Consider the following 13,590-nt stretch of genomic DNA (forward strand, 5'->3'; position numbering starts at 1 on the left):
ACATTTAAGAAAATTTTTCAGGCTCTAAATACTTTAATGCTCTAACTCTCTTCCTATTTTTCCCATATCTTTTCTGGAGTATTGATCATGGCTATGGGGTGCTTGTTTGTTTCCAAGGATCACTGAAGATCTAGGCTATGGTTATAAGTTTATTGTTTGTTCTGTTTTTGTTTTTTCTCACTATAGTGTTTTCCCAACTCTGAATTGTGCTGATGGACTAAGCTCTGACCTGACTATAAGTTAATGAAGTCATAAGAGTAGAACTCCAATCCAACAAGTCATGTGACTTTATAGGAAAAGAAGAAACCCCACAGACCTATAGATGTGTGTCACAGATGTGTGTCTAGGTCAGACACCACAGTGGGACACAGTGGGAAGTTGGCCATCTATAGATCTGTAACCAAAAATGACAGAAGCTCTGACTGTGAGAATATAAGTTTTTGTTGCTTAAAACATCCTGTCTGTGATACCTTGCTATGTTAACATGGATACACTGATGTTTCTAGCTTATTTCTGAACCATGTTATCTTCAGCTTTAATACCACCAAATATGAACATTTTGTTGTATATTTGCATATATACATTACATTTAACCCTTCTCTATATTCATCATTATCTGTTATGTTTTCCATAAAATATTTGAGTATATTTATAACTGCTTTTAAATATTTTTCTAATAATATCATTCACTCTCATTCCTGGGTCTAGTTTTCTTACTGGTTTTTCTCTTTACTTTGGCTCACATTTTCTTCTTATGTGTCTAGTAATTTCTTTTTAAAATTACATTAATTCATTTATTGTGGAAAAGGAGTGTGTGTGGTGTTATTTGTGCCAAATCATATCAGTAGAGGACAGGACAGTTTGGGGGATTGTGTCCCCTGTTTCCTAGGAACCAAACTTCAGTTGTCAGGCTTGAAGATAAACACATTTACTTGCTGAATACCAGGTCCTCTTCATCTGGTATTTTCTGACGGAGCCCTAGACAGGGCTATATTTGAATTTATTCCCTTCCTATGAGACTCTGTTCTGGCCTCAGCTAAATGACTTAGGGAGTCATGTTTATTCCAAGCTTCACAGAATAACCTTTTACTTTGGACTAGTTTAGCAATTGTCATAAGGCAGGCAGGACCTCAAGGACTTGCTAAATGCCCTAGGTGTAAATTGAAGTTTCTCCATCCTGACCAAATGCAGTCATCTCCCAGCACAGAGCTTTTTACTCTACTTATAGACCCCAGTCATTCTTTTCTTATAGCACTATGATGTCTCGCCTCCTGCGCATGCTACCTAACACTCTAGGGGAGGGGCTCAGGCAGAAAGGAAAGTGGTTACTGAGCTTGACTCATTTGCTTTCTTTCTGTAACTTCTATTTTGTCTATTTTCCTAATTATTTCAGAGAAGGAACACATTTGTGTCCAAGTTAGTTCATAAGGCTAAAACCAGAAGTCAGGATTTATATTAAGTTAATATAAATAAAACAGAAGATTCAGAAAACTGAAGTGAAATAACAGAAACTGTGTGTGTGTGTGTGTGTGTGTGTGTGTGTGTGCATGTATGTGTGCATGTGTGGTAATAAGGATAAAAAATCCAGAGTTTAACACATGTAAAGCAAGCATTCTACCTCTAACTATACCCCAACCCTTTTCTTACTTTTAGCTTTGAGATAATTCCCTAGGCCAGCCTTCAACTCCCTCTGTAGTCTGTGGTCTCCAGACTCAGCATCTAAAACATCTAAGAAGAAGGAAGATATAGTTTAAGAGTCAGAGAAAATCACATTGTGATTGTGGTTTGTCTAATAAAATGATGTATTTCATAATATTTTGCAAAGATAATTCATCATATCCAACCAGATTGTAACATGCTATAGAAACTTAAATTTCACATGTATGTTTATTTCAAAGACCAAAAATTTATCTAAAATGTAAAGTGTGGATAACTTTACAAAGCCAACATATTCCCTAACTAAATTCTAAATATTTATCCTTATGCTCACAGATAAGTGTAGTCCCCATCCCTCATCAAGAAAACATATCTTTGTAACAGACAGAGACCACCCAAACACACACACACACACACACACACACACACACACACACACTGGAGCCCAGGGCAGAGTTGTAGAGCCCAGCCCTAACTCAAACATCTACAACCCAACTCCTGCGTATAAGGCTCAGGGGTCATTGAGGAAGTAAGCAGGGAGGGGACACAGGAAGACTGTAAGAGCCAGGGGAATGGGAAGTTTTCTGTGAGTTTATGTCTCCAGGAAATGTCAAAGACATTTATATCCATGAAGCCTCACCAACATGACTGCCTGAACATGAGCTGAACAAGGGCAACAGACATGCTAACGTGAAAATGAGGGAAGTTCCTGATGCTTAAAGCCTAGACAAAGAACTACAGACAACTAAGAAATGCTGAGAGAAGGAGAAACAGTCTTCTCCACAGAAGAGCACACCAATTGGTTATCCAATACCAAATGTTCAGCCTTGAAAACATACATACAAGCAACCTTATACAGACTGAGCAGGTTTTATGGGTGCATGTATGTGTGTGTATAATACATGCATGCATATAAAAATACAGATCTATATACAGATATACATTAACACACACACACGTGTGTGTGTGTGTGTGTGTGTTGTGTGTGTAAACACAATTAAAGAAAACAAGGCCTTGAATATGAGAGACATCAAAGTAGAGTCTCCATGGGAGGGATTGGAGGGAGGAAAGGGAAGGAACTAAATGATGTAATTATATTGTAATTTCAATTTTTAAAATTATAATAAAGATATAATAAAATTCATATGGATAATGAAAGTCTTGATCCAGGACAACAGAGTTTCTTCAAGTTAGAATTAATTTTTAAAGACATTTATTCAATATAATGATAACAATATAATGTTACATGGTTTATATTTCTGTCAAGAGACCATAAACTGTCTGGAAATATTAATAACAGCAGAAAAATTTCAAAAATGAATGAATTATGTATATTTTAACTTCATCATTCATATGCTGTTATCTCACCCACAGGATATGAATCATAATAGAATCATAATAATAGTCATCTTTATTTTTGTAACTTTTACACATCTAAGAATTTCAGTATTTTTAAAAATTTTATCAAAATCTGATATCTAGCAGTTTACTAGGTTTGTTGGTACTAGATTTGAAGATACTTAGACTTCTGTCATACTGATTCCATTTGAAATCTTGCCCTGGGCCCTGCTGGGATTAGACAATGCTGGGTGTCAGTACTTCCTGTTCCTCTGCCTCCATACTGCAAATCTGCTGAGAGCCACACTCTCTGGCACTAGTTAGCCCTGAATTACACCTCTGTGGGAAGAGCATGGCTCACCTGGTGATCCAAGGGGAGTCCTGAGGTCTTTCATCCCTAGCTAGGTACTCTGGACTCCAATTCTCTTCGTTGAGGCTGGGTCCAGATACAACACACTTTCTTGAGCTTTGTGGGTCAGTGTTGCAACTGCCTTTAATGCCACCAGCAAAATTAGAGGCTCAGGATGCACAGACCTGTGTCCCGACTCTGCAAAGCCAAGAGCATCCCATCGTCCTCTAAGCTCCTGTAAATATTTCCCAGCAGCACCATGAATGCAGTGACAAAAAAAAAAAACAAACAAAAACAAAAACAAAAAACAAAAATCACTGAGTTAGACCCTCTTATAAATCAGGAGGACAGAAGAGGGACAGAGGGACATTGGTTTCTGAGGCTGAAATCATACTGTTGGCAGCTACATTCCATCTGGAGGTTATAGGGAACTGACAATCTGTCCCTCGTCCTTCCAGCTCTTCATGGCTGCTGGTGTTTCTTGGCTTGAGCCTGCATTATTCCAATATCTGTCTGTCTCACTAGTCACATTGCTTCCTCATTCCATCGCATGGCATCACATTTCCTGTGCCTTCCTATTCTAAATCCATATTATTACATTCAAATCCACCTATGCAACCCGGGAAAATCTATCACAAGACCCTTGATTAAACCACTGCTATGACATCCCTTTTCACACGTAGATTATAACTACAGGATCCAGGATGAGGACTTTGCTCATACTACGATCAGAATTGTCTCCATCATTTTTCTCCTAACTCAAAGTCTAGAGCCAAGATTTTCTTGAGGAAGGTAAGATTGTCACTGATGTCCAAAACGTTATATCTTGGCCAGGCAGTGGTGGCTCATGTCTTTAATCCCAGCACTTGGGGGGCAGAGGCAGGTGGATCTCTGTAAGTTTGAAGCTAGCCTGGTCTACAGAGCAAGTTCTTGGACACCTAGAGATGTTATACAGAGAAATCTTGTCTTGAAAATCAAACAAAAAAAACAAAACCCAAACAAACAAAATGCCCTATCTCAGCTCCCAGGATGACTTTTCCTCAAAAGAAAGCTCTACCCTGTCCAGTGATAATATGTTTTTTTTTTCTTTCTTGGTTCCATAAACAAAATGACAAAATAGACTTATGGAGCCAAACACTGGAATGTAGGTGAGTCTTTGCCATGTTTATTTTGTTAGAATTCCACATTATGAGTAATGATGGATTTTTAAATTTCTCTTTCTCCTATAAATGCCACAAAAAGCACTGTGTTCAGTTAGCTTGTAGATTAACATGCTAGAATACTGCCCCTCTTTCTGTATTCATCACCCCCCTCATCACAGACCTAAAGGGATGCTTGCCAATAAAAATAACCTACATAAATGGAAGTGTCTTTGGCAATGAAAGATAGAAATCCCTTCTTCTGGTCATTCATACATTTGTTTGCCCATTTGTGTTTTAAGTCAGTGTCTAGCTGTGAAGCCTAGACTAGTCTTGAATTCATAATCCTTCTGCCTTAGCCTGCTAGGTACAGTGATTACGGATCCCCCTTCAAGGCTATATTCTCCTGTGTTAAATGGTTGGTAATGATTACCCTTTGGAACAGTATGTTTAAGGAAGGAAAGCTGGGATCTCACCTCTTTGTCATTAGCTAGTGATGCAGCCAGAGGGACAGAATCTCACCTCCAGGTCTGCCTTTCCTCACTGGCCCCATGTGGACACAGACACTAATAGATGATTTGGCACTGGTAGGGAACTAAGTATCTCACAAAGACACGATGCAGTGAGATGCAGAACCAAGACCACACTTAACGTGGTTAAATAAGGATCAGGATAAACAAATAGGCCAAATAGATGTTTATTCAGGGAGAAATAACTTACAACCTAGACAGATGAACACCAGGAAATTCAACCTGATCCTCTCCTGTCTGAGTCACGCCATCAAGAGGGCTTTTCCTCGCTCTCCCTCCACCTCCTTCCACAGGTCACCCCGCCCATGGTTCCACCCCCCAATGGGCGTGGTCAGTGCCACAGAAGGACTATCCCACTACACACACTGGATGCTTCCTTACCAGTAACCCTCCAAGAACGGTACCGTTACCACCAGCTTTACATGGAGGCAAAGAGACATGCCGCCCTGAACCACGTTCTCCTAAGAAGCAGCAGAGGCATGATTCACACTGGAGTCCAGATTAGATTCCACCCTTAGCAACAAGAAAGATCACTGTCAGCCATTCAGTGTGGAGGGCTCCCTTGGAAGGAGATTCTCCTTCTTCTGCCCTTCTTTGAGGGCCCCAGTACAAAGCATATTAAAGTTGTGTATGTGATTTTTTTTAAGGCAGTAAACAAGTGCCTAAAAGGACATCATTTGTTTGAATTTGCTTTCTATTTGCAAATTGTTTTTGGCTTATTCCCCAAGTTCTACATATTTATCCCAAAAATATTCATATGATAATTAAATACTAGCAGTCACTATAACAATGATAGTCATTATTTTAGTTATTGTTTTAATGATATCACTTTCTTGGGCTGTTTAGAATAACTCCCACTGAGGAGAGTGGGCAGTTGTTTGTTGTAATAGTGCCCTGCAGTTGGACAGCTTCTTGATGTTTATAGGACCCTTCCCATAGTCCTCTCGGTTCAGTCTCCTATCAACAACACACCACACAAGAGGAACATGAGCCCTATCAATCCCAGGGTTCACACAAGGCCACTTAGTTCCAGCATTTAACCTTCTTGTGGCTAAAAAGGAAGTTGGTTGACTTATTTAAGACCAACTGCACAGAAATACTCCAGTAGCAATATTCTAAGAAAACACTAGAAAATCAAGTGTGATTTTAAATAATGGGGGAGGGGGCATTACTACAGGAAAGAGGGACACAAGAAAATTCTGGAATGCCTAGCCTTCCACAGCCAGTTTAGGCATGTGGGGTTTCTGTCTGTTTTAATTTCTTTCTGCCCTGTCAGACTCCATGAGGACAAGAGTCCTGTCCTTGGTGCTCACTGCTAGGTTCCCAGCATTCAGCTCCGGATCTGCTGGATATGAGCCTCAACCAAAGCCACTGAGCTTCTCCCAAGAACCATGGCTTCAACAGCTTGCAGAGAGTGCCAAATGAGAAGGAGAGGGAAGGCTGTGAAGCTGGAGCTAAAGCAGAAACATTAACTTCTCAGTAAAGAGTGGCCCCACGCCCTTGTGTCCTGCTGCGCAGTGGCACCGGACCCTTCCCAGAGCTCACTGTCCTGCACAGGCAAGCTTCAGTGTAGACAGGAAAGGGGCGTTGACTGGTACTGTCATTTGCAAGCAGCATATGCACACACGGTGACACTGAGGTGGAAAACAGCATGCTGTGCTGACTTTAAACCATCATGACTCACTTTTGAGGACTTGGTGTCCTGTTCATATTGCTCCACTTAGAAAATGTGTTCTTAAAAAGAATAAACAGCTCTGTTTGTTGAGCAAAAGCAAAAAGCGGTTGAGTAAACACACTATCCTTTGAGTCCCCTCCGTGGAAGGTTCCCAGCTGACTGCTCTGGAAAGACATTATGAACAAAAGAATTAAAAATACAGCACCCAGACCCTCCCTCACCTGACCTTTTTTTGTATCTTCAGTGCAAAGACAGGGTCCATTGGACAGAAGGACCTTGTCTGTGGGGTCAGGCAGCCCCAATGTCAGTTCCAATGTCACTTATAATCAATAAACCTGATACCCTCATCTGTACAGGGAACCCATGCAAAGTACTAAGAAAAAGCCCCTGTTCCCGGTAGGCACCAAACAGATGGCACCCCACAAACCTCCGTAAGTACTATGGCCATCTACCCTGTGCCAGGCACTCCCAGAGATCCTGAAGATGGCAGCATCAACCATGCCTTGGCTTGGTCATCACAGGAAATGGATACAACATGGCTAGAAGAGCCAGCAGATGGCACTTGGGGAAAGGGCGCCTCTGCTGACTCTATATAGGTGAAAAAGGCAACCATGCCCATTCAAATAAAAGACACACTTTGGACAGCAAGCCAATCAAAAGGCTTGAAACCTGAAACACAGGCTAGGGAAGAACCAGAGGGGCTGTTGGTGGGGGGGGGGCGGTGGCGTGAGCTAAGGAGGGGTGGGAGATGGACCCAGAAAGGGTGCGTAGGTGGTTCAGTGGCAGAGGTCTCACCTGTCAGAATGGAAGACACAGCCAGATCATGAAGCGTTTTGGTGCCATTTAAAGCTGTATTCATTTTGTGCAGTTGCTGTAACAAATGACTGCAAACAGGGTGGCTTAAAACAATGGAAATTTTTCTACCACAACAATTACAACAATCCAAAACTAAGGTATTTTCAGGCTTAATTCTTCTGGAAACTGTGAGGAGACAGTTGTTTCAGGCTTTACTCCAGACTTCTGACTGTCATCATCCCAACCCCTCCCTCTATGGTCACATAGCCTTCTCCCTCCATAGGCCCCTGGCCAATGACCTGTGTCCAAATTCCCCCTTCCGCAAGGACAGCAGTCTTTTGAATAAAGCCCCAACCCAGTATGACCTCATTTCAAGATAGAAAAACATTTATTCAAATAAAATCACAATGATAGACACTAGACCTTAAAACTTAACCATGGGGTGGGGGAGACGCTTCCATCCATAACATACATAATTGGGAGCTATAGTAAATGGTTGATTTGTGAAATCCCTACGGGCTCTGCAGGACAGAGGGATGACTGGAGATCTCGTCCTATGTTTCTGTCACTTGATCTCTACACAGCTCGCAGCACACCCACACGTCTTTCTGTTTATTTATTCTGAGTGCCTACAGAGTACCATGGTCTAAATTTTCTAAGTATTCTCTGCAACCACTTGTCACTTTCTTGATCTGTATGTGTCAGTCAGAATCCTAACAGGAGACAGGTGGCGTGCTCAAAGGGGGCAATTCAAAAAGAGCTCCTTTAGAGTGGGCCTGTTCACAGAGATGGGGATGGGGGAGGGGAGCAGCTGATACAGGGCCCAGGAGCCTATAACAGGGGAGTTATAACAAGGGATGGGACAACTACATGGACAGAAAAAAGTCCCTTTGAGAAGGAAACCTTGGGAATAGTCGAGTAGTCAGATCCAGTTGAAGGACACAGCCTACCCAAAGGGACCTCACAGCCTTACCATATCCCCACTCTGATCTGCTGGTGTTCTGGGGGTCCAGTAGTCAGAAAGCAGAGAAGGGCCTGGAAGACAAACTTAAGATCTGAAAGTTTTACTTCCTCTCTTCAGGACTCAAAGACTCGATGGCTCCCCCAAATGGCACCTTGACATACCGAATGCTGTTCCAAGGTGGAGGGGGACAAAGAACTGCACACATGGAATGTCCTTCCCCAGCCTTGTGAATGTCCTTCCCCAGCCTTGTGAACGTTCCACCCTACCTCCCTGAACATGGGTATCTGGATATCAAAAAGAACCTGGAAAATGGGCCTCCCTAAACACCCCCAGGTTTGTTCCTGTCCACTCACCTTTTGATCATCCAATCGCCCTTCTGCCTGACTGTCCATGGTTTCCCCTGTGGCTTTCTTTGGGTCTTCATCCCTGAGGGCTCCAGAGCCATAGAAAACTTTTGATTACATAAGCTGGCTATGGATTTACGCTGCAAATCTGTCTTTACGGTGAAGTGTGAGTGATGGCTATGCAGTGACTGGGAAAGGGATCCCCTCTCCCCTGTACCCTCCAACCTGTTTCCCTTGTTATTTTTTATGCTTTTGTTTTTCAATCCCCTTGTATCTAAATATGAAGTTCTCTCAAACCCTTCCATTTTGGAATACAAGGGGCAATACTCACTAGAAAAGATCTTGCAGATGGGAGAATTTCCTCTCCCTTTCACCACAGTGCTCTTAGAAGTCCTCCAAGCTTCTAAACTGCATGTGACATCTGTTGAGTCACCCTGAGCAGTCACAACAGCTGATCCACTATAGAGTCAGAGCCCTGTGTACACAATGCTCTGGCCATGCAGAGTGCAAACTAAACCCCTGTGGCTTCCTATCTCTAGTCTTTTGGAGACATTTTTGCAAGCAAGAGTCATCCTGGCACCCAGTGCCTCTGACAGATGTTGCCAACTGCCATGTGCACGAGAGAGGCCCTCATGGGGTACTGAAGGGGCAGAGCGAGACCTGGAAGGGATGAGGGCTCTATACACACCGGGTCATTCTGTGCACATACTAAAAAGATCATCTTTCTCCCTGAGTGCCAGCTCACAGCAGGAGACAGGCACAGATGCCAGAGCTAAAAGAAGCCCCAGAGACCAGCTGGTGCTAGCCTTCAGGAACACAGACACATGGGCTAAGGACCAGGGCAATGAGTCCTAGCACAGTGAGGCTGGAGTTTAAAGTATTCACTTACTTCCTTGCAGCCCTCTGTGGTCTTCACTAATTCATCTTCCCAGTCAGTGAAGATCAGCTCAGTGCCTACCATGTGCAGGGACATGGGAACCAAGACTGGCTTTATCCTGTCTTCCCAAAGCACATCACTAACCTTCACCACAACCTTGCAAGATGCACTCAACTCTTGAAGACCAAGTAATCCAGCCTACACAGCACTCTTATTTAAAGTGCAAAGAAAGATGGTCCTCTGTGAGTACAGGGCCCAGGCTGTAAGTGCAAGGCCTTGGTTAACAGCCAGCACAAAGATACTGACAATCCTGAAGAGAAAAATGGCATCCCTCTGAAGGAGGTGGGGCTGGGCTTAGAGGAAGCCAGAGGATAATAGAGACTTCCTTTATTAAAACTCTGCATAGGGAACCCCAACTCTCCCATGATGGTTCCCCAATTTTGTTGAAGAACCTGCTTTGCTTTACCTTTGGGGAAATTAGATTTTCTTTTATAAACTGGTTCTCTGACACTAAGTGGGCTCTAACTGTCACAAGAGTTGAGCTCAGCCTTCCAACACAGGCCCACCGTGAAACCAAAAAGCTCACATCATCCATGTGAGAAGCATCTGCCAGTGGCTTTCACAGGCTCTGATTCTTTCATCAGCAAGCCGCTACTCACACGGAGTCTTAGCTTCCTCGTTTATACAAAAGCGATTGCAACCCTTGCTGTAATTCTACGAGGCAAGAGTGATTTGTGTTACAACTTAAAATGATTAGTTGAATGCCTAGTATGGGATCAGCACTCGATGTTTGCTGTGACGAGTGATATAGCGTACCCTTGGTACTGAGTGATGGCTATCCACGTCAACAATGACCGGCCACTCCACTGCTCAAGTGCCTTATAATAATAAAATCATGACTTTTTGCTGGGTAGCATTATTTTAAATCAGCTTTAATTTTCTCCTTAATCTTATAAAGAAATGTGCATTCTTCATTCCTCGGGATGGGAGAAAGTAAAGGCAGAAGAGTATAATTAAAAACACTCATAACCTCACAATCTAGAAATCACCACTGTTAACATAATGTGGTTCTCTCCAGCATCCATGTGTGTATTTGTAAACAGGTAAGTTTTACATAATGAGATCATATCTCACATGTATGACCATTTGTCAAAGAAAATGGTTTTATGCTATTTTATGTACCATAATTTGCAATAACCATTCTTTTACAGTAAGGTTTTTGATTTTTCCATCATACTCATTCTTTTTTTAATTTATTTATTTTCTACATTCCAATCCCAGTTTCTCCCTTCCTCCTCTCCTCCTGCTCCCCCTACTTGCCCCCGCCACTTTCCATCTGCTCCTCAGAGAGGGTAAGGCCTCCCCTAGGAAGTCTTTTAAGTCTGTCCCATCATTTAGTTGACGCAGAACCAAGGCACCTCTCCACCCCCCCACACACCCCTGTATCTAGGCTGAGCAAAGTATCTCTCCATATACAATGGGCTCCACTAAGTCAGTTTGTGCATTAGTGTTAGATCTTGGACCCATTGCCTGTGGCCTCATATATTGTCCCAGTCACACCATTGTCACCTATATTAAGGGAGTTTAGTTCAGTCTTATTCAGGTTCACAATTGTCAGACCTGAGTCAGTGATCTCTCACTAGCTCAGGTCAGCTAGTTCTGTGGGCTTCCTCATCATGGTCTTGACTCCTTTGTTCATATTATCACTCCTCCCTCACTTCAATTGTACTCCAGGAGCTTGGCCCATTGGTTAGTTGAGGATTTCTGCATCTGCTTCCATCTGTTTCTGAAAGAGGGTTCTAGCTTCTCTGAGGTTGTGGATTGAAGGCTGGGTATCTTTTGCTTTATGTCTGGTGTCCACTTATGAGTGTGTACATACTGTATTTGTCTTTCTGGTTTTGGGTTACCTCACTCAGGATGGTTTTTTTTCTAGTTCTGTCCATTTGCCTGCAACTTTTAGGATGTCATTATTTCTTACTGCTGAGTAGTACTCCATTGTGTAAATGTACCATATTTTTTTTAATCCATTCTTTAGTTGAGGGGCATTGAAGTTGTTTCCAAGATCTGGCTATCATGAATAATGTTGCTATGAACATAGTTGAGCAAATGTCCTTGTGGTATGAATGTGCCTCCTTTAGGTGTATGTCCAACAGTGATATTGCAGGGTCTTGAGGTAATGATCCCTAATTTTCTACAGCAGCTGTAGACGTTTGCACTCCCACCAGCAATGGAGGAGTGTTCCCCTTTCTACACATCCTCTCCAGCATAAGTTGTCATGGTGTTTTTGATCTTAGCCATTCTGATCAGTGTAAGATGGAATCTCGGAGTGGTTTTGGTTTGCCTGTTGACTGCATTTCCTTAAGTGTCTTTCTGCCATTTTAAGAGTGTTCTGTTGAGAATTCTCTGTTTAGATCTGTACCCCATTTTTTATTGTTTTTTTTTTTTACATGTCGATCCCAGTTTCCCCTCCCTCCCTCCTTCCCTCCCTTCCTCTTATCCTCTCCCCTCACCCACATGCACCCTGACTACCCTCCCCTCCCATCCCCCCACCCCAATTCCACATGTTAGGCAATGCCATCCAATGGGGTCATATAAATCTGTCAAGTCATTTGAAGTAGGGACTAGGACTTCTCTCATGTCTCTCTCATGTCTTCTCTCATGTGTCCTCAAGGTCCTTTTGTGCACCAGGAATACATCCTGGTTCCACTGTCTGAGGTCCTTTAGATTGCTCAGTCCTTCTAGCTGAGACCCATATTCAGGGAGTCTGAGTCAGTCCCATGCTGTATTCCCAGCTATCAGTCTGGGGGGCCCGTTAGCTCCTCCTTGTTCAGGTCAGCTGTCTCTATATATTTCTGCAACCTGGTATTATCCTCTCCCTCTGCACCTGGATTCTAGTTTTTAGTTATGGGTGTTTGCTTCTGTTTCCAACAGGTACTAGATGACAGCTCCATGATGGTAGATAAGTTAGCCCCCATTTTTTAATAAGATTATTTGGTAATTTGATGTCTAGTTTCTTGAGTTAATTGTATATTTTGGAGATCAGCCCTCTGTCGGATGTGGTGTTAGTGAAGATCTTCTTCCATTCTGTAGGGAGTCATTTTGTCTTATTTGCCATCTTCTTTGCTTTACAGAAGCATCTCAGTTTCAGGAGGTCCCATTTATTAATTGTTATTCTCAGTGTTGGTGCTACTAGTGTTTTACTTAGGATGTGGTCTCCTATGCCTATGAGTTCAAATATATTTCCCACTTTCTCTTCTCCAAGGTTCAGTGTGGATGGATTTATATTGAGGTCTTTAATCCATTTGGACTTGAGTTTTATGCATGGTGATAGACATAGATCTATTTGCATTCTTCTACATATTGACAGCCAGTTATACCAGCATCATTTGTTGAATTTATTTTTTTTCCATTTTATATTTTTAGCTTCTTTATCAAAAAGTAGGTATTCATAGGTATGTAGGTTGATATTGGGTCTTTGATTCAATTCCATTGGTCCACTTGTTTGTTTTTAATGCCAATACCAATCTGTTTTCAAATAGTTCTATAGTAGAGTTTGAAATCAGGGATGGTTATGCCCCAAGATGATTCTTTACTGTATAGGATTATTTTGGCTACCCTGGGTTTTTTGTTTTTCTATATGAAGTTGAGTATTGTTCTTTCAAGGTCTGTGAAAAATTGTGCTGGGGTTTTGATGGGGATTGCATTGAATTTGTAGATTACTTTTGGTAGTAAGTTGGTCCTACCTATACAAGAGCATGGGAGATCTTTCCATTTTCTGATATCTTCTTTAATTTCTTTCTTTAAAAACTTGAAGTTCTTGTCATACAGGTCCTTCACTTGTTTGGTTATAGTTACCCCAAGAAACTTTATGTTATTTGTAGCTATTGTAAAGAGTGGTGTTTCTCTGATTTCCTTCTCAGCCT

The sequence above is a fragment of the Phodopus roborovskii genome, unplaced genomic scaffold (assembly GCF_943737965.1).
Source record: "Phodopus roborovskii unplaced genomic scaffold, PHOROB, whole genome shotgun sequence".
NCBI classification, from domain to species: Eukaryota; Metazoa; Chordata; class Mammalia; order Rodentia; family Cricetidae; genus Phodopus; species Phodopus roborovskii.